Source organism: Zootoca vivipara, chromosome 5 (assembly GCF_965207765.1).
Source record: "Zootoca vivipara chromosome 5, rZooViv2.hap1.1, whole genome shotgun sequence".
Lineage (NCBI taxonomy): Eukaryota > Metazoa > Chordata > Lepidosauria > Squamata > Lacertidae > Zootoca > Zootoca vivipara.
In genome coordinates, this window is record NC_142588.1 from 47,091,093 (window position 1) to 47,110,013 (window position 18,921).

At 40.6% G+C, this 18,921-nt stretch overlaps 1 protein-coding gene across 1 annotated transcript in view; it reads right to left on the minus strand.

Annotated features, from left to right (window-relative positions):
• ATRNL1 (attractin like 1) overlaps positions 1–18,921 on the minus strand; it is a 497,126-nt gene that overhangs the window by 453,398 nt on the left and 24,807 nt on the right. The gene's annotated exons all lie outside the window — the stretch shown is intronic.

An 18,921-nucleotide genomic window follows, 5' to 3' on the forward strand; every position in this document is an offset into this window, starting at 1 on the left:
CTGGTGCCTAAAGGTGTATAATGAATGCACCAAGTGAACCTCCCTGGGGAGAGCATTCCACAAATGGGGTGCCACTGCAGAAAAGGTCCATTTTCATGTTGCCACCCTCCAGAACTCTCATGGAGGGGGCAAACAAAGAAGGGCCTCAGAAGATTATCTCAGTGTCTGGGCAGGTTCATATGGAAAGATGTGGTCCTTGAAGCATTGCAGTCCTGAGCCATTTAAGGCTTTATAGGTCTAAACCAGCACTTTTTAAATTGCGCCTGGAAACTTAATTGGTGGCTAGTGCAGTTGAGCCTAGATCAGTGTAATATGCTCAAAATGTCTTGCCCCGGTGAGCAACCTGGCTGCTGAATTCTGTACTAGATTAAGTTTCCGAACCGTCTTCAGAGGCAGCCCTATGTATAATGCATTGCAGTAATCTAACCTTGAGGTTACCAGAGCATAGGTAACAGTAGTAAGGCTATCCTTGTCCAGATAAGGGCACAGCTGGGCCACAGCTGAAGCTGATGGAATGCACTCTGTGCCACTGAGGCCACTTGAGCCATGGCAAGCAAAGGATCCAGGAGGACCCCCAAGCTACGAACCTGCTCCTTCAGAGGAAATGTAACCCCATCTAGAACAGGCAACCTCCCAGCCATCTGGTCAAAGAAACCACCCACTAACAGTTTCTCAATCTTATCTGGATTGAGTTTCAATTTGTTTGCTCTCATTCAGTCCACTATCCAGGCAAGATACCGTTCCTACAACTAGTAAACATGGAAATCCCTTAAAATAAGGGATTGTTATTCAGCCTCCTCAGTAGGCACGTGTCTCGGATACAGGCCTTTTAAGAGTGTCATATAGCTAGATCTTTAGACACTGGCAACAGCGCATCTTGGCAAAATCATCCAGTAATTTATAGTCATAGACTCACAGATGTAGAGTTGGAAGGGACCATGAGGGTCAACTAGTTTAACTCCCTGCAATGCAGGATTTATTTATTTATTTGCCCAATGCGTTGGTCTACTATAATTGTCTATAGGCTTTATTAATACATCCTGTAGTGTAGCTGCTGTTGCCTGACTCTTCACTGGTATTCCAATTTAACAATCTATTGTCTTGCCACATATTGATATAGATTTAATAAACAATTGATGAACTAATAAACAACAAGAAGGCAATGGGTTACACTTCTAAAACAAACAGCAAGCTCAATTTTTTGTACAACAATGGTCTAAAGTGCTTTCGCAACGCTTCTTTTTTTTTTTCAACTAAATGCAGAGACATCCTAAGAATGCAAGATAATTTGTGGAAGCATCATAACTTGGAACAGGAGAAGAACCTGTACACTACAAATTACAGGTGATAAAATGACTACTACTGTACATATATAATTAAACACTGTTGTCACACTGTGGTAGCAACGAAAAGTTACTCTGAGTAAAGGTTGAATTCATTTTTTAAAAAAAATATGGCCATCATCCATATTGGTAATTGTATGTCAAAGTTTGGCCTGTGGATCTCTGTATTTGAATTCTTGTTTCTAGCTTGTTCAAATTTTTCAGTAATATACCAGGGGGGGGGGCTTTGGGGACAGGGGAGGGGGAGGAGGACAGAAATCCAATCATAAAATGGACCATTTCTGACTGTTCACCTACGTGGGATACTTCTGTGGCAGGGGAGGACCCATGGAGGGGGGTGGGAAGAAGGTGGAAAAGGTGTTCATGTATGTACCGTCTTCTGTAATTTGTAAAATCAATAAAAATTATGTTTTTTAAAAAAAACAAATTTTTCAGTAATATACTTCTGTGCTCCACTCATTTGAAATAATCCTATATTTCTTTCTTCCCCAGCTACTAATAGGAACACAGATGGCCAGTGGAGAAATTGGTACATGCTTTTCCATGTGAAAAATTTAATTTCTGCAGAGAATTCAGAATGGGAGGCCCAAGGCAAACAGAAGAGACTGAACATTAAATAGAAGTAACTGTTTGGCTGATCTTCTAAGTTGCAAAGGAAATATAAAGTGGCAGTCAAATGGGAAAATGGAATAAAAACTGTTATGGTGTTAAAAAGAGCATGAAAGCATTTGTGGACCATATACATATTCCGGAAACCACACTGTAAAAAAAAAAAGCATAAGCCTATGCATGTTTACTTAGACATAAGCTCCAATGAACTCAATGGGACTTACTTCCAAGGAAACTTGCATAAAATTCCATTGTATATTTATTAATTTTACCTTTTTCTAGCATGTAAGAGCTTAATTTATCAGTTTTTTGTAGAAAGATAAATGCAGGTGCATCAGTCACAGAACCAATTCCTTGAAATAATTTCTTCAATCCTGTGAAAACCAGTAAAGGTCCACAGACCAGGGACTTCCCATCAATGCAAGAAGCAGTTTTCCTTTACTCTTGGGACAAACTGATGCTGGAAGTTAAACATCTGGTGCACAGAAGCAACCCTCAAAAATTCAAAACTCTTAGAATAATCAGACATGTTTATTGTATGATTTTTTTTTAGTTTTCAAATGTTCGCTATATAAATGTTTTTAATCTACTACTAAGGAGAATTTTAAATCTAACTTTCTCTCTTTCATGCGTACTCAATGACCTCTGTGTTGCATAATTTTATATGTTTTTTCCCCTTTCAGCCAGACCTGCTACATTACACTAACAAGACTGTTTTCAAACACAGTGATGTCTCATCAACAAGAACCTTTCATCTCACTTATGTAGGACAAGCAATATGAACTGACCTACTGCAAAACCTAGTTTACTTGCAAGGCAGTGAAGGAATATAATAATGCTTGTACAATTTCAGAAAGAGACTCAGACTAACTTCCAAGCTCATTTTCTTTTACAGCAGTGAACACTATTAGTCCTCTGTTTTCCATTACATAAAGTTCAGAACCAGCTTTGATTCTCCTGGACCTACTTCTAGAAAAAGTTACTTTTTTGCAGCATAGATTGACTCATACTAATTCATACTACTGTATTCTTTTTATAATTGCACACTATCAGTTTATTGATCCTGGTACTTATTTTTGAATGCATTTTCTCACACTTGCCTCATAATCAGCTTGTGCTCCATATGATCAATTTGTCTCAAATCAGTCACAGAAAAATATTTGTTATTCATTAATATTATCCTTTTCAAATGACTTCCAACCTCATGTGAGTTAGATCACAGTATAATTAAATGATTTTAGTAGGTTGCTGTAAAAAAAAATTGCAGATTCAATAAATATCAATCTATCCCATCCCATCCAGATAATCACTGTATTTTAAATTAACTGGGAACATTATACAAAGAAACAGTTTTATGATTCCCTGAATTAGTGGTGAAACAAAGTCTCTGGTTTTGTATTTTTTTCTATCTGTGCTGATGCAGTTATTCTTTCAGCCTCAATATTTTATATTGACATTTTTAAATGTCACCAATCAGTTAAAAAATAATAAAAATCCCAAGGCAGTGTACAACAAGCAACAATAAATACAGGGCTATTTTTCAGCCAGAACTTACCAGAGTTCCGGCATGTCTCAGATGGGTGCTATTGTCATTATAAGAGAACAAGGAGGTGTTCGTGGTGAGTTCCAGCACCACTTTTTCACCACTGTATGTGTGTGTGTGTGTGTGTGTGTGTGTGTGTGTGTGTGTGTGTGTGTGTATATATATATATATATATAATTCCACCACCCAGCAGCACCAACTTGGCCCCCAGACCATGGGCACTCAGCGCACACATGCCGCACCGCAACATCATGACACCACATCTTTGCAGGGTACACACACATTCTGGAGACTGGGCCAGCGCCAGCGCCTCTGCCGTGGGGTCTCTTTTGGGGCCCGCTGCAGCTGTGGAAGCACCCTAGCAGCATGTCCACAACCACAGGAGGCCTGAACACAGGCCCCACAATGGAGGCGCAGACCCCGGCCCAGTTGCCACCAGAGCACTAGAGATAAGGCAGTGATGGGCAGAGGGTGTCAGAGACCAGGCACCCACAGCAAAACTTTTGTGGGTGCCCAGGGCAAAGTCACTCCATCCTCCCACCAATAATGCTACAAGAGGAAAATGGCTCCAGTTAATGTATTCCCATTGAAGCCAAGAGAATCCAAAAGGACCCCCTTACCATCATGTTCATCTCTTTTTTCCCACCAGATCCTAGAAGATGACTTATTAAAGCCCTGCAGCCAATCAGAGCACATCACCAGAAGCATACAAGATTTCATAGAATCATAGAATAGTAGCATTGGAAGGATTCTCAGGAGTCATCGAGTCTAGTTTCCCAACTTTTTTCCAACCATGGCCCCCTTCTGACCTTGTTTCTTTCCTGTGGCCCCCTCATGGGCGTAGCCGGGAGGGGCAGGGGGGCAACTGCCCACCCTAATAAGTAAAAATCAAATACAAATCAATACAAATCTGAGGTTCTGTCTCCCTTAACAAAGTCCTGGCTCCCCAACCCAAACCCTGGCTATACCCATTACCCCCCCCCCACCAGTAGAAAGGTAGCTATTTAAATGTTTTGTTTGCAAACTGAACATATTTTATTAATAATTTTTATAATCTATACAAAATATAATTACACACAATGATAGGAACATAATGAAATATGGTTGAAGCAGAAAAGTATAGAATCATGGAGCTGGAAGGGACCCCAAGGGTCATCTTTCTAATGCAACCCCCTGCAACACAGGAAACTCAGCTAAAACATCTATGACAGATGGCCATCCAGCCTCTAATCAGAAACCTCAAAGGAAGAAGAGTCCAGAACCTCTCGAAGGAGATCCATCTTCCAGACTATTTTTTGGGGTGGGGTGGGGAGAGAACAAGTTCCTATGCCCCACAAATAAGCCAGTGATGCATTTTAAATAAAAGCACACATTCTACTCATGTAAAAACACCAGGCAGGCCCCACAAATAACCCAGAGATGCATTTTTAAATAAAAGGACACATTCTACTCATGTAAAAACACACTGATTCCCAGACCATCCGCGGGCCGGGTTGGGAAGGCGATTGGGCCGGATCCGGCCCCCGGGTCTTAGTTTGCCTACCCATGGCCTAGATAAAACACTATAGCCCTACACACCCTTACCTGGGAGTAAGGCCTACTTAACTCAGTGCGGCTTTCTTCTGAGTAGGCACTTAGTTATTTACTAGATGCTAGTCAGCTAGTCTAACCCCCTGCAATGCAGCTCATGATAAAATGCATGGCATGGGGCAATATCACTTAGCTCCCAGGTTTAAGGAACTAGAAACACAGAAGCCTGGACCTTTAGTAATGATTAGTGAAAGAGTACTTGGCACATGTATTACACACAGGATTCTTACTGTGCATTGTGCTTACCTTGACTGTGTGCACCTATTCCTAGAATTGAGAAATGGGATGTTATCAAATGCAGTTAAGCAGAGAAAACTATAGCTGAGATGGCAACTTTAATTTTATTAACCTAGAAATGAACCTTTGAAGCCAGGCTGTGGAACAGTTGTAAAGCCTTTATCCTCTTTGAAAGTGTCAACAATAAGTGATTTTGCTACTTTTCAGTGTAAGACAGCAGATTATAAAAAGCAAAACCAATTACAACCAAAGATTTGGAAGCAGAATTAATGCAGCAATATGCTGAAGGCAGACTCCCTTCTTTAAATATGAGGTGGTAGATTCCTCATCAGGACAACTCCGGTTGGTTGAAGGAATTGGGTAAGGAGATTGAGAGGATATATGATAGCCATATTCAAATATCACATATAGGATGGAACAAGCTTTCTTCTGCACTTGACGAGATTGCTGCGTTGCAGGGGGCTGGACTATATGACCCTCAGGTTCCCTTCCAACTCTACAATTTACGTGCTTGAGACTAGGACCCAAACCAATGGATTCAAGTTACAGGAAAGAAGAATTATTGTAACCATAATTTTGATAGAGCAGAGAAATTGTTCACATAGTCCAGCACAGTCTCCAAGGGCAGCCAGCAAATGCCCCCCAAATGTTCACAGAGATGCCAGCTACCCTATACTTTGATCCCAGCATAGAATAAATTGGCCGTATGGACTATGCAGATTCTATTTTCAGTCATCATCACTATCAGCCCGCAACATACCCATCCACCATAAAATGTAACCTTATATAAAAACCTATCACCAAATCTTGTGACAATACATTAAAATATGTGCTGTGCAAAAAAAAAAAAACAACCGTACTTTATACATGCTGCCAATACTTTATATATGTTGCCAAACAATTTCACAAGACTAACACACATTCCAGTGTGTGAAAGAATTACTTCTTCCTTTAAAATATTTTTAAAATTGTGTGCATTTTCCCAATAATTTTCAAGACAAATGAAAACTACTTTCATTTTTCCAATTACACAGACTTGGATCCTAAGTTAAAATAAATTTAGAATGTTCTCTTCTCTCCACTTCTACCAGTGACTTTCAGAAAGCCTCCCTGGAGAGGTATTTTTCTGGGTGGTGGTCTCCTGAACAATGTGGTATGAGGCTGCTGGGAGGAGAAGACATGAAATTCTCTTTCTGTGACCTGAACTGAAAGGTAAAGGGCAAGGTAAAGGACCCCTGGGCAGCTAGTCCAGTCAAAGGTGACTATGGGGTTGCAGCGCTCATCTCACTTTTCAGGCTGAGGGAGCTGGCATTTGTCCACATTCAAAACACTACCAAACCCTTTGCCACACAAATGCAAAACTGATAACAACACAAACAATGTAACAGGCTGTATGTAACTAAATAAATTCTTTTTAAATGTGATTCAACATATGTCAAAATATATGGTTCTATAGACCAACTTATCATATAAATGAAACATATTCTGAGAAATTAAAGTCCAATAGATTGATCAGGAAATACAATCTAATCAGTTCTTATATTGGCAATATCCATGGTGTGGAATTCTTATATCAATCTTGTAGTGTTCCATGTGAAGATGCTTTAAAGAATTCTAGCATTCCTTGTATGCAAGTATCAGACGCAAAACTTGGAAGAATGTCACATGCAGAAAATAAGATTCCAGGATAATTCCTTGTAAAAGCATTGTCACGTGGAACACTACAAGACTGATATAAGAATTCCACACCGTGGATGTTGCCAATATAAGAACTGAATAGATTGTATTTCCTAATCAATCTGCTGGATGTTTGTCCACAGACAGCTTTCCGAACCATATGGCTAGCATGACTAAACCGCTTCTGGTGCAATGGAACACCATGATGGAAGCCAGAGCACATGGAAACACTGTTTACTTTCCCACTGCAGTGGTACCTATTTATCTACTTGCACTGGTGTACTTTCGAACTGCTAGGTTGGCAGAAGCTGGGGCAGAGCAATGGGAGCTTACCCTGTGGCACGGATTCAAACCGCTGACCTTCTGATCGGCAAGCCCAAGAGGCTTGGCAGTTTAGGCCACAGGACCACCCACGTCCCACCTGAACTGAAACAGGAAGGGTGAGGAGGCTGAACTGCTGGAGTTGGAAAGAGGCAACTACAACAGGAGAAAGGGGTTCTCAGAATGCTCAAAAAGTTTATTATAGTTATATATACCAGTGGGTCTACTCTGATCAGCATAAGAGACAACTCCTAGGAGATGTGGGGGTTTCAGCCCCCACAATAAAATATTTGAGGGGCCAGTGCCCCTTTAGGTTGATGGGCATTCCGGTTCAAATTATGTGTGTGCACTGCATCATGTGGTCAATATTTTATTCAAGGTGGCACCCTTGCTGAACAGTGAGCAGAATTTAGTTGGATTTTTTTGAAAGGGATGTTCAATCACATATACAGAATGGGTTGATCAAGCACATGAAGATAGAGCCAGAATAGAGATGAAAATATATATCTTCTTTTGAAGTGAAGTACATAGGGCTGGTTTTTGGCTTGATCATTATTGTAAAAGCTGCCATTACAGAATACCATGCAGGAACAGACCACATGTATCTGAACCGATGCTTGGCATCGGTAATTGACTAGATGAGAGCAAAAAATTGAAGCTTAATACTAGCACTGTGTCAAATAATTCGCTGTCTATTTTTCAGCAAGTGGGGTGAAATGGCCTCTGAAAAGGGAAAGAACTTCAACAACAATTTCAATGGACGGGGTCTTAGTTTTATTCTACAGCATTTTGTGCACTCACAAAAGTACAGGGCTCTTCATGCACAGGCTCCCCTGCCTGCAGCATTTCCTAGAATACCTGCATGACCTCACAGCATCAATGTGCATTCTATATAGTGCTGCAGCCAAGAAGACCTATATGTCAAGAGTCCCATACTGCTGTGTGTGTGCAGGGCCTTTTTGAATATGTAGCAGAACAAAAATAAAGACCCACACCCCTTGACAACCTCATACCGTTAGAAAGGTAAGTGCAACCTCCTGCTCCCTCATTTCTCCATAATATACTGGTACATTTCTTCTAAGCTGTCCCTCTACCCTGGCAAAAGCAGCAGGAAAAAATGCTTTCTCTGAGACAGCTTTCAAAAAGTGTTTGGAAATTACACCTGTTCAATAGTAGCCCAACAAGATTAGACCAAATGATTAAGACCATGTGACCTCATAAATATGGTGATTGCACTGGCTTCCAGCTAGTTTTCATGCCCAGTTTGAAGTACTGTGCTGATTATGCCCTTAAAGGCCCTAAAAGGCTTGGGTCCATTGGGGAAAGGGATTGTTTCTGCATCTCACTAATATTGAAAGTGTATTTGACTAGGATGTGGTAGAGACCTTTCCCAGTGGCTCTGCCCAAGTGTGAGAACTCCTTTCCTAGGGAGGAACACCAAGTTGTTTTTCTTATAGCCTTTGTCCAAGAGGAAAACTCTTTGTTCGTTAAACAAGGTTTAGACCTGCTATTGGCTTGTAGTTTTAGTTTGGCAATTTTTACCTGCTCTTTTAGTATATTCTGTGTCTGCACTTTACTCTATTGCCTTCTTATATTTTATTGTTGTTGGATGCACAGTGAAAAAAGAGAACAGTAAATATACACTCTCCTGCAGAAGTCAGTGTACAACAGATTTTTAAGAAATGCCAGAACCAGAAACCATCAAACATCATAATGTGAACAACAGTAACTGTGTACTAAAAGCTATCCAGAAACATCCACCAATACTACCTGCATCCACTTATTTTGTCTGGAAAAGAAATTCTTTGTGCTTTATTTTTGAACTGCATTGGTAAGAATTTGCGATAGCCTACAAGAATAATCTAGTTGCAAATTCACATAATTATACAGATTACTAACTGAAGTATTAAAATGACTACATTTTACAACATATTTTTTCTGTAGACATTTTGGTTGAAGGCTGCATGGCACTTAGCTTTGACATTGAGTTTATATTGTGCTATAAATGAACCAGTAACATTCAAAGATTTAAAAAATGGTAAATGTACTAATATACCACAGCTGCTAAAATATTCTGTTACACACACAGCAAGGTATGTTTGGTTTCTATGGTGCTAGAGTTTAGTACCGAAGTGGCAACTCCTGGAAACATTTATTAAATACAGAGGCTGAGAATGAAAGGATTTCTACTACTGCCCTGAAGTACGAAATTCTACAGTACTGAATAACCTTAATGATATGCCAAACAGAAATTGCAAGTAATTCATTCACAAGGTTTTTATGAAAGTCATTACAGTTGCAGTATCATATCAGGTTATAATATTATTCAAGGCTGTTGAGTAATCCATATGCTACTTTGTGACACATTTTTTATGTAATTTTTTCTTGCACTGGAACTAACATTTTGTTCTTCTTAAAGCATGAGTGCAAAATGTGGTATTCTCTGTATTTAAAGCAATATATTCAGGAACACCTTCATAAGCAGAATGAAGAGCATAATTGTTCCGTACCACTTTATGGGCCTAGAAATGATTCAAGGATGTATCCAACTAAGTCATATGCATACTCACTAAAATCAGTGGGCTTAAGTTATTCATGACTAATTTGTCCATCAATTTCAATGGGTCTACTTCAAGTATAACTCTGGCCACATACAATGCATGAATATTAATGCTGTAATTTACGAAGACAACTGCACTAAAAACCTGAGTGTTAAGTGTTCATTCTGCTATAACAATACAGCTTTTGAAATAGGAAGTTTAAAAGCAATTTGTGATGTGGAATGAAGTCTGGTGTTTGAACAAGTCCCATTGGGCACATACAGCACTTGGGGCCTATTTAAAGTAGCTCTTTCAGTCCTGTGTGTAGGGAACAGGAAAGGAAGAGGAACCTTTATTGCACACATGGAAGTCCCTTGCACCAGCGGAACTGCAGTGCTGGATATGACTCAGTGTATTAAAAAAGGTAATACAGACCTTAAAGATTATGCTGTCTGACCAAGGTAACATGCAAAATACAGTAATCCTTTACAGCACAGTTAAAACAGATTCATTCATGTCTGTTATACAAAGCTGAACACATTTTGTTCCCATCCTTTTGTTCAAAGGGGAAAAATTAGTTTTGATGTAGTTTAGAACTGAAATTTTTCAGCAGTTTTTAGCATGTATTCTTACTGTTCTCCTGTTTACAATTATTACTTTGGTTGTCCTCCTTCTCTCCCATTTGTCCCAAACTAACTTCCTTCTGTTTGTAATAAAATCGCAGCACAAAAAAAGCCCTAGGGAAATTCAAAGTCACATAACTTTCTGTCATTCATAGGAATGACCGGAGATAGCATCAGGGAAATCTCAAATTGTAAAGGGAAGACAGGTGCTCCTGGCACATATAGTTGCTGGGTGAGAGGCATTTTTTTCTGTAAAGGTATGAGAAACAGCATGTCAAAGCAAAATAAAGTAAGATGCACAACTCTTCATGTCTCCTTCAGGATATGTGGCCAAGGAAACCTCTCTCACAATTTACCAGAATAGGCTGAGGTTACATAAGACATGGAAGATACCAAGAACATCAGTAATCACTAGAAGGCAACCAAGATGTGCTTGATTATGTCAAACAAAAGCAGAGAGTAGAAAATTTAATATTCCCCAAGAAACATTTTGACTTTGAAAAACTGGGCTGTGCCCTTTCCTCTAGTTATAAACAGAGAGCCTGCTTCCTAATTAGATAAAAATGTTCCAAACTAGCCATGGCCCCCTGAGATTGCATACATGAAGCTGTTTAGTGAGGTATTTAAGATGACCAAACAAACCACAAAACCTTGACTGCTATGGTTGTTAAAGCAATCTCTCTTCCAGCAACTACATTGTTTCAGGAACAATGGGTTGTAGTCAACTAATTTTTATTCAGAGTAGACCCACTGAAACTAATGGACCAAAGTTAGTCATGGCCATTGAAGTAAATTATAGTTGAATACAACCCAGTGTTAGCAGAATTTATGTGTTGTGCTGATTATTAGGATAAAGGTAAAGGTAAAGGGACCCCTGACCATTAGGTCCAGTCGTGACCGACTCTGGGGTTGCGCGCTCATCTCGCATTATTGGCCAAGGGAGCCGGCGTATAGCTTCCAGGTCATGTGGCCAGCATGACAAAGCCGCTTCTGGCAAACCAGAGCAGCACATGGAAACGCCGTTTACCTTCCCGCTGTAGCGGTTCCTATTTATCTACTTGCATTTTGACGTGCTTTCGAACTGCTAGGTTGGCAGGAGCTGGGACCAAGCAACGGGAGCTCACTCCGTCACAGGGATTCGAACCGCCGACCTTCTGATCAGCAAGCCCTAGGATCAGTGGTTTAACCACAGCGCCACCTGGGTCCCTGATTATTAGGATACTTTGTATCAAACATCACTGTTCTGCTTCATCACAGAATGAATGGTGCTGATCTAACTGACAACAGAGGGAAACAAAAATTGAGAAACATCAAATGAAAAAACTAAAATATTGGGTTTATTATAAAAGACAACTGAGAGCTATGCTGTCTGACTCAAAATACACTCACCAGGTTCAGTGAGTCTAAGGCAAGCAAAGGCAAACTCGGCCCTCCAGATGCTTTGGGACTACAACTCTCATTATCCCTGACCACTGGTCCTGTTACCTAGGGATGATGGGAGTTGTAGTCCCAAAACATCTGGAGAGCTGAGTTTGCCTATGCCTGTTCTAAGGCAGCCTTCCTCAACCTAGTATTATCTTAATACAGTATTATTGGACTGTAACTCCTTTTACCATTGGCTAGGTTGCCTGGGGCTGTTGGAAGTTGCAACAACACCTGGACAGAGCCATGTTGAGAAAGGCTTTCATAGAACCATTATAATATAAAGGACCACACCATCTTTAAGTCAATGCAATGCAATTAATGCCAAACGTGCTAGAATCTAGTCTAGCGAAGTACTTTTTGATTAAAATTTGCCTCTTCCCCATAACCGGCAGTCACTCTTAACACAATTCAGGTAACTGAGTGCTTTTCACTTTGTAAGCAAAACTGTGAGATCTGTCAAATTGGCCAAGTAAGACATGATTGTTAAAAAGAGATAAAATAGGATCAAACAAGGAGTCAACACAAAGAAGGCCACTGCACCAGCTATTCACACTGGGAGGACAGTTCCTCAGTAGCATGCAGGGGATGGATGTAGGGGAGGTTCAGTTCAGAAATGTGGTGGGGCAAAGGATTAAAGCCATCTCCTCCCACAAAACTTCTAAATCTGCCCCACCCCACCCCCGCAGGCTAACAGCTAACATCAGCATCAGCACACAAGGATACATTATGTAAGTAACATTTTATTTAGTTTGGCCCTGACAAAAATGCCTGACAGCATTTGACATACACGATATAAAGGTGTCATTAAAAGGGGGGGGGGTATTGGAGTGGGCTCGGAAATCCCCTAACAGTGTATATAGTAAGCATTTTGAAACTGGAAACAAAATAGGTTGGGCAACATGCATAGAGTTATTTTTTAAAACACACACACACACAAATCTCTCCTCCCTGCACTTTAAGAGAAATATAAGACACAATAAGAAAAGAGACCTTTTCCCCCTCACTCTTCAGATCCACCAGTCCCCCTGTGTAGCAATAAAATTATACAGTATAGAGCTCACAAGCAGCCACAAATCCGAATCTTCTAGCAGTATATGGTACAGCATGGGTAGGCTAGGGAGGAAGGAAAGGAAAGACTTCCTTTCTCTTCCGTCCTCCTTAACCCCCCTCCTCCAAAGGTCTGAACTCCCTCAGGCTGCTGTTGCAGGTTGAATGGAGACCAGAATAAGAACACTCATCTTAGACTAGAATGGTAATAACAGCAGCATTTTGCTGCTGATGCCACTTGTAATCTTTCTAGAAGCAAACAATGATTTCTGTGCAAGGATTAAAAACTCAAATTGTCTCAAAGATTGTGAAGGTTAATACTTTCCATCTGCATAGTATAACAATGTATAACTTTGAGCTATAATTTTAAAATAAAGAAGTGTGGCATGGCTGCTTCAGCATCGCTTGCAGAATGGTATCACTGATTATAAAGGCTTATTGTTGATTCTGCTTCAGCGTTATAGAGAATGGTATGAAGCAACTATTTACAGAGGAATCTGAGGTGAATGCCAATGGCTTCTAGCTGTAAGCAAACTTTATGTTTTATGAATTTATGTACAGCATAACCTACTCAATTGATCCCAGGGCAGTTTGCAAGATGTTAAAACACTAAGAAACAATAACATAAAAACAAAAAAGCAATATTATGAACTCTAGGAAATGCAACTGCTACCTCATGGTGAACTCGCAGTACTTCCAATAATTGACTTTTTAAAATCAATTTTAAAATGTGCATCAGAAATTACTCAACCCAGTACTATCAGGATGCTCCTTAACTTGTAATTTATTACAAATGGAAAATGTCAAAGATTTAAAAACATTACTGGTTCTGTGGCATCTCTCAAATACTACAGACTTCTTAAGAATACTATACTAATATAATCATAATGCAACAGAACACTAGGCACATTTTCAGGTGTAATGAGGTTTGTTCCTGAATGGTGATGGGCTATTAGGACAAGCTGCTGCAGCAGATGTAGTGGGCTACATTGTGATACACCTGCTGAAGCATCACTTCAAGCTACGTACCTGTTCAATCATAAAATGAATGTGTACATCACCTTCTAGATAAAAGTGTTAGAAATCACTTTGTTTGCATATTTTTCTTTAAAAGAAACATCTTTGTAACCACAGTTTTTACCTCTCTTTATTCCACCTTGCACAGTGCAGTACCACTACAGCTCATTGCCAGATTATAATGGCTCAGCTGGAGGAACTGAATCAGCCTTACCTGCAAAGGGCCCTTTTGCCGTGCTGGCAGAAGCAACACATGACTAGGTTGGCTGAGAACCAGCACTGACATCATCATAAAGAAAGAAGAAAGAAGATTCCACCTAAACATTAGGAAGAACTTCCTGACAGTAAGAACTGTTCGACAGTGGAATTTGCTGCCAAGGAGTGTGGTGGAGTCTCCTTCTTTGGAGGTCTTTAAGCAGAGTTTTGACAGCCATCTGTCAGGAATGCTTTGATGGCGTTTCCTGCTTGGCAGGGGGATGGACTGGATGGCCCTTTTGGTCTCTTCCAACTCTATGATTCTATGATTCTATAATCAATGACAACAATGAGGTCAGAGCACACACCCACACACCCACAGCTGCTTCACATAATCATTAAGGACAAAGCAGCAGGAATGGGGCACACACACATGCACACCACACAGTCAGAAATATGTTGCAGAGTGGGCAGCAGGAGCAAATACAGGAGGAAGTGGTTGCAGGCAGCAGCCATGCTCAAAAAGCATAGCGCACCAATGCTATGCTTTCGCTCTCATTGCTGCCTCAGTCTTGTGTATCGTTGTAGCTTCCTGTGTGGACTTCACTGCCATGCTGGTAACCAGCTGGCCACTTCCACCTGGCACATGAAAGTGGGCCTCCCAGAGCAGCAGGAAAAAGAGGAGCAACTTGCTGCTGCTAGCATAGAGCTGCCACTGAAGGCAGAGGAAAGTGTGTGGAAGACGCTGGTCCATGCACTGTATGCACAGTAGGATACGTTTGCTTAAATACTGGTAAGTGTGTGCATCTTTCCTCTGTGTCCACGTTATTTCATTCACTCTGCAAGACTGCTGCCTCTAAAGTGCGCTGGTTTTGGTATGTTTTACTTGGAGTTAACTTTAATGAAATAAATTAGGCTTCCTGCTGGCGCTCTCAATGATATTATTTATTATTTCAGGGTAAACCATAAAACAAAACTATAAAATTCAAAATACAAAACCAACCAGCAAATACAAGCCATAAAATCATCAAACATCATACAGCAGCAGCATTAAAATTCCCACTGCTTGTACTTTAACTTGTTTTCTATTGAGCTTGTTTGTGGAGCTGCACATGCTCTGAGTGTTCCTTTGTAATCCAGAAAAGCTTATTCCATAATAAATTTAATTCATTTCCAAGATACCACAATACTTATTTTGTGGTCTTATTTCATGCCTTTCTTGGGGGCATGGAGTCCCTTTTGGGATCTACACTAGGGCTCCCAACTGGCTTAATACCCTAAACAACTATAGTACAGAACACTTTTGCTGAAGAAATGGCATGAACACCCTATCCACAGTAAGTGTAAATGATCTTTTCCCCCAATGTGGTAACAAGCATTAAATCCCCACAATTATAAAGTTCAATTGTAAATACCAGTAGACATTTATGAGTTAAAATCCAGATGTTAGAATCATAAGACCTAGGCCACATTATGGAATACAGTCATACCTCCGGTTGCGAACGTGATCTGTGCGGGAGGCACGTTCACAACCTGCAATGTTTGTAGCCTGAAGTGCTGCATCTACACACATGTGTGATGCAATTTGGCGCTTCTGCACATGTGCGAGTGCTGAAACCCGGAAGTAACCTGTTCCAGTACTTCTGGGTTCGGCACAGTCCACAACCCGCAGCGTTCGTAGCCCGAGGTATGACTGTACAGCTTGAAGTGCCAACCATTGTACAATATGGTTGTCTGAATGAATATATGCTAGGCTACCACTCTGCTGAAGCTAACCAGATCTGGGCTTGGTCAATGCCAGGATGGGTGACCACCATGTATGCTGCCTTGGCTTTCATGATAGAAGGAAGAGGGGATAGAAATGTAAGAAAATAAAGAATGTGGGGAAACTGCATCAAAGCATAACTTAATTGGCATGGCTCCCAATGCCAATTTAATACCTTGTGTGGGTAAAGTAACATTATTCTCCATTGAGGTGTGGTGTCTTGAATGATATAAAATTAATTAGTCATAATTTATGATCTCTCTTTTTTACATCCAATATTGGGCTTGTCAATAATTTGGTTCCTATGTAAAGAATATATGGTATTTACTTCTTGAGTAGCACTGGTAGCTTATCGACAAGATGGAAGATAAAACATAAGCCTGCAAGTTGCTCCTTGTTCATATAAATGCCAGTACAGTCTGTATAATAATAATCTATTTCTTTAACAAAAATACAAAAGAGACCTGAGAAAGTATCTGGACTTAATTTTCAAATACTTTGGAAATATCAAAGATTGGAATGCAACAAACTAATGGCCTCCAGATTGTTTTTTGGTAGTTCAGAGACAAAAGGTTGAGGGTGGAGATGTGAAATGCTGTTAGGAGAAGGATAGGTAAGGAACTAAGGGAGGGAAATTTGTGAGAGAGATAATTTAAATTTTTTACATTTATGAAGTATTTCTGTAAACCATAACATTCCTTCAGCTTCTCTCTCTCTCTCTCTCTCTCTCTCACACACACACACACACACACACGAACAGAGTATATTCTAATATTTCTGTTGGAAGCCGCCCAGAGTGGCTGGGGAAACCCAGCCAGATGGGCGGGGTATAATAACACCAGCACAGGCAGCCAAACCCCTGCAGATATACCCAACAAGTTGGTTACTGCATACCCAAATAATATACAAAGCATCTCCAGAAAGAATTAAGTTCATAACTAGAGGTACCACTGTATCTTACATGACCAGGGCAAATGTTGTAGTTCTAGTCTCCAGGGGACCACAATACTGCAAAGCTTACGACTGATGCCCAGAAGTATTTGATAGTGCATGATTCACAAGAATACTATGTGTTAGGATGCCTAATTCTCACCAATTCCCATCCTTGAATGCAGCTCCATCTGACACATGCCATTCTAGAGCAGGCATCAGCAACCTCCGGCCCACGAGCCACCCACTTGCACGCTGTGCTAAACCGGTGCAGTGCGGCACGGGGACTCGCCGAGAGGCGCCAGAAATGGTACCTGCTCCTGCGCAGATGCTGGAAATTGTGCAGATGCAGGTGCAATTTCCAGCGTCTGTGCAGCTGCAGAAGCAATTTCCGGCACCCCGGACATGGGCAGCGTGGCACTGGAAATTGCTTCTGCGCATGTCCGGTCCATGTCCAGCCCACAGATGATAGTCTATATGGGAATGCTTCGGCCCACAGCCGGAAAACGTTACCGACACCTGTTCTGGAGGGTCCCTTGGCATTCTTGAGTGGCTTTACAGGGAACTTCAGGGAACTTACAGGGAAGGGGTGCTAAGAAAGCCCCACTGGTTTAGAAAAATTACATTCACAGAACTCTGTATCCTAACTTATATTTTAATGTTATACTCATTGATGCAAATTCAACTGACAGTTTAAAATAAATTAGCCCTGCACATACATACACTCACCAAATTAGTGGTGCAATAACCTTTGAAAATACTACTTACCTAGGTGGCCAGAGCTGTCAAAACTGAAAAAGTCAGTATTTTTATTTTTTTATTATTAAGCATTATTAAGGGTCGCGGGTAGCGCTGTGGTCTAAACCACTGAGCCTAGGGCTTGCCGATCAGAAGGTCGGTGGTTCGAATCCCCATGACAGGGTGAGCTCCCATTGTTCGGTCCCAGCTCCTGCCCACCTAGCAGTTTGAAAGCACGTCAAAGTGCAAGTAAATAAATAGGTACCGCTACAGCAGGAAGGTAAACGGCGTTTCCGTGTGCTGCTCTGATTCGCCAGAAGCGGCTTAGTCATGCTGGCCACATGACCCGGAAGCTGTCCCTCAGCCTATAGAGCGAGATGAGTGCCGCAACCCCAGAGTTGTCTGCGACTGGACCCAACGGTCAGGGGTACCGTTACTTTAAGCATTATTATTATTATTAGAATTAGAATTTATATACCACCCTATACCCGCAGGTCTCAGGGCGGTTTACAGAATAATCAGGCAATTTACAAAATAGCTCTTTCTTAAGCCATCTTTGTGTGTGTTGATCCAATCCAACATAGATCACAGCCTAGGAACTGAATGAAGGCGTAGGGGCTGTTTTTGTTTTACTGAGTTCTTGGATTTGAATAATATAGTTCACCCTGAAAGTCAAAAACTATTCATTTGAACTAACTGCAAATTTAATCTTGCTATTTTAGCAAGAGGTACTTGCTCCATAAAAGTCAGGTTTTGATTTATTTTGCTTAAGTAGGAAGTCAAGAATCTTTCAGAATCAAACGCTTTCATTGAGATACCACAAAATTATAGATCTATGTAAATTACAGCTATAAATTACCATACAAATAGGAGAGCAAAGGTTAGACTTATTTCATTCAGATTCAATGTTAAATCGCTATTTGTAACTTCTACTGCTAAGTCTCATAATGGGGTAGCAAAACATCACATGATTCAATGCAAAAACAAATACATTTTCTTACTCTTATGGATCTTTATAGAAATGGAAGCAGACCCATACAATTTCTAGGTGACATGTTAGAAACTGGAAATAGATAACACTGGCATTAGCCATGAATTCACTTTAGTTATAATGGGCACAGTTTCAAAGTAATTTCTCATATTATTGCAGATTGCAATAGAAAGTACCATTTTGTCAATAAATGCCCATCCTCTACATCAGGCATCCCCAAACTGCGGCCCTCCAGATGTTTTGGCCTACAACTCCCATGATTCCTAGCTAACAGGACCAGTGGTCAGGGATGATGGGAATTGTAGTCCAAAACATCTGGAGGGCCAAAGT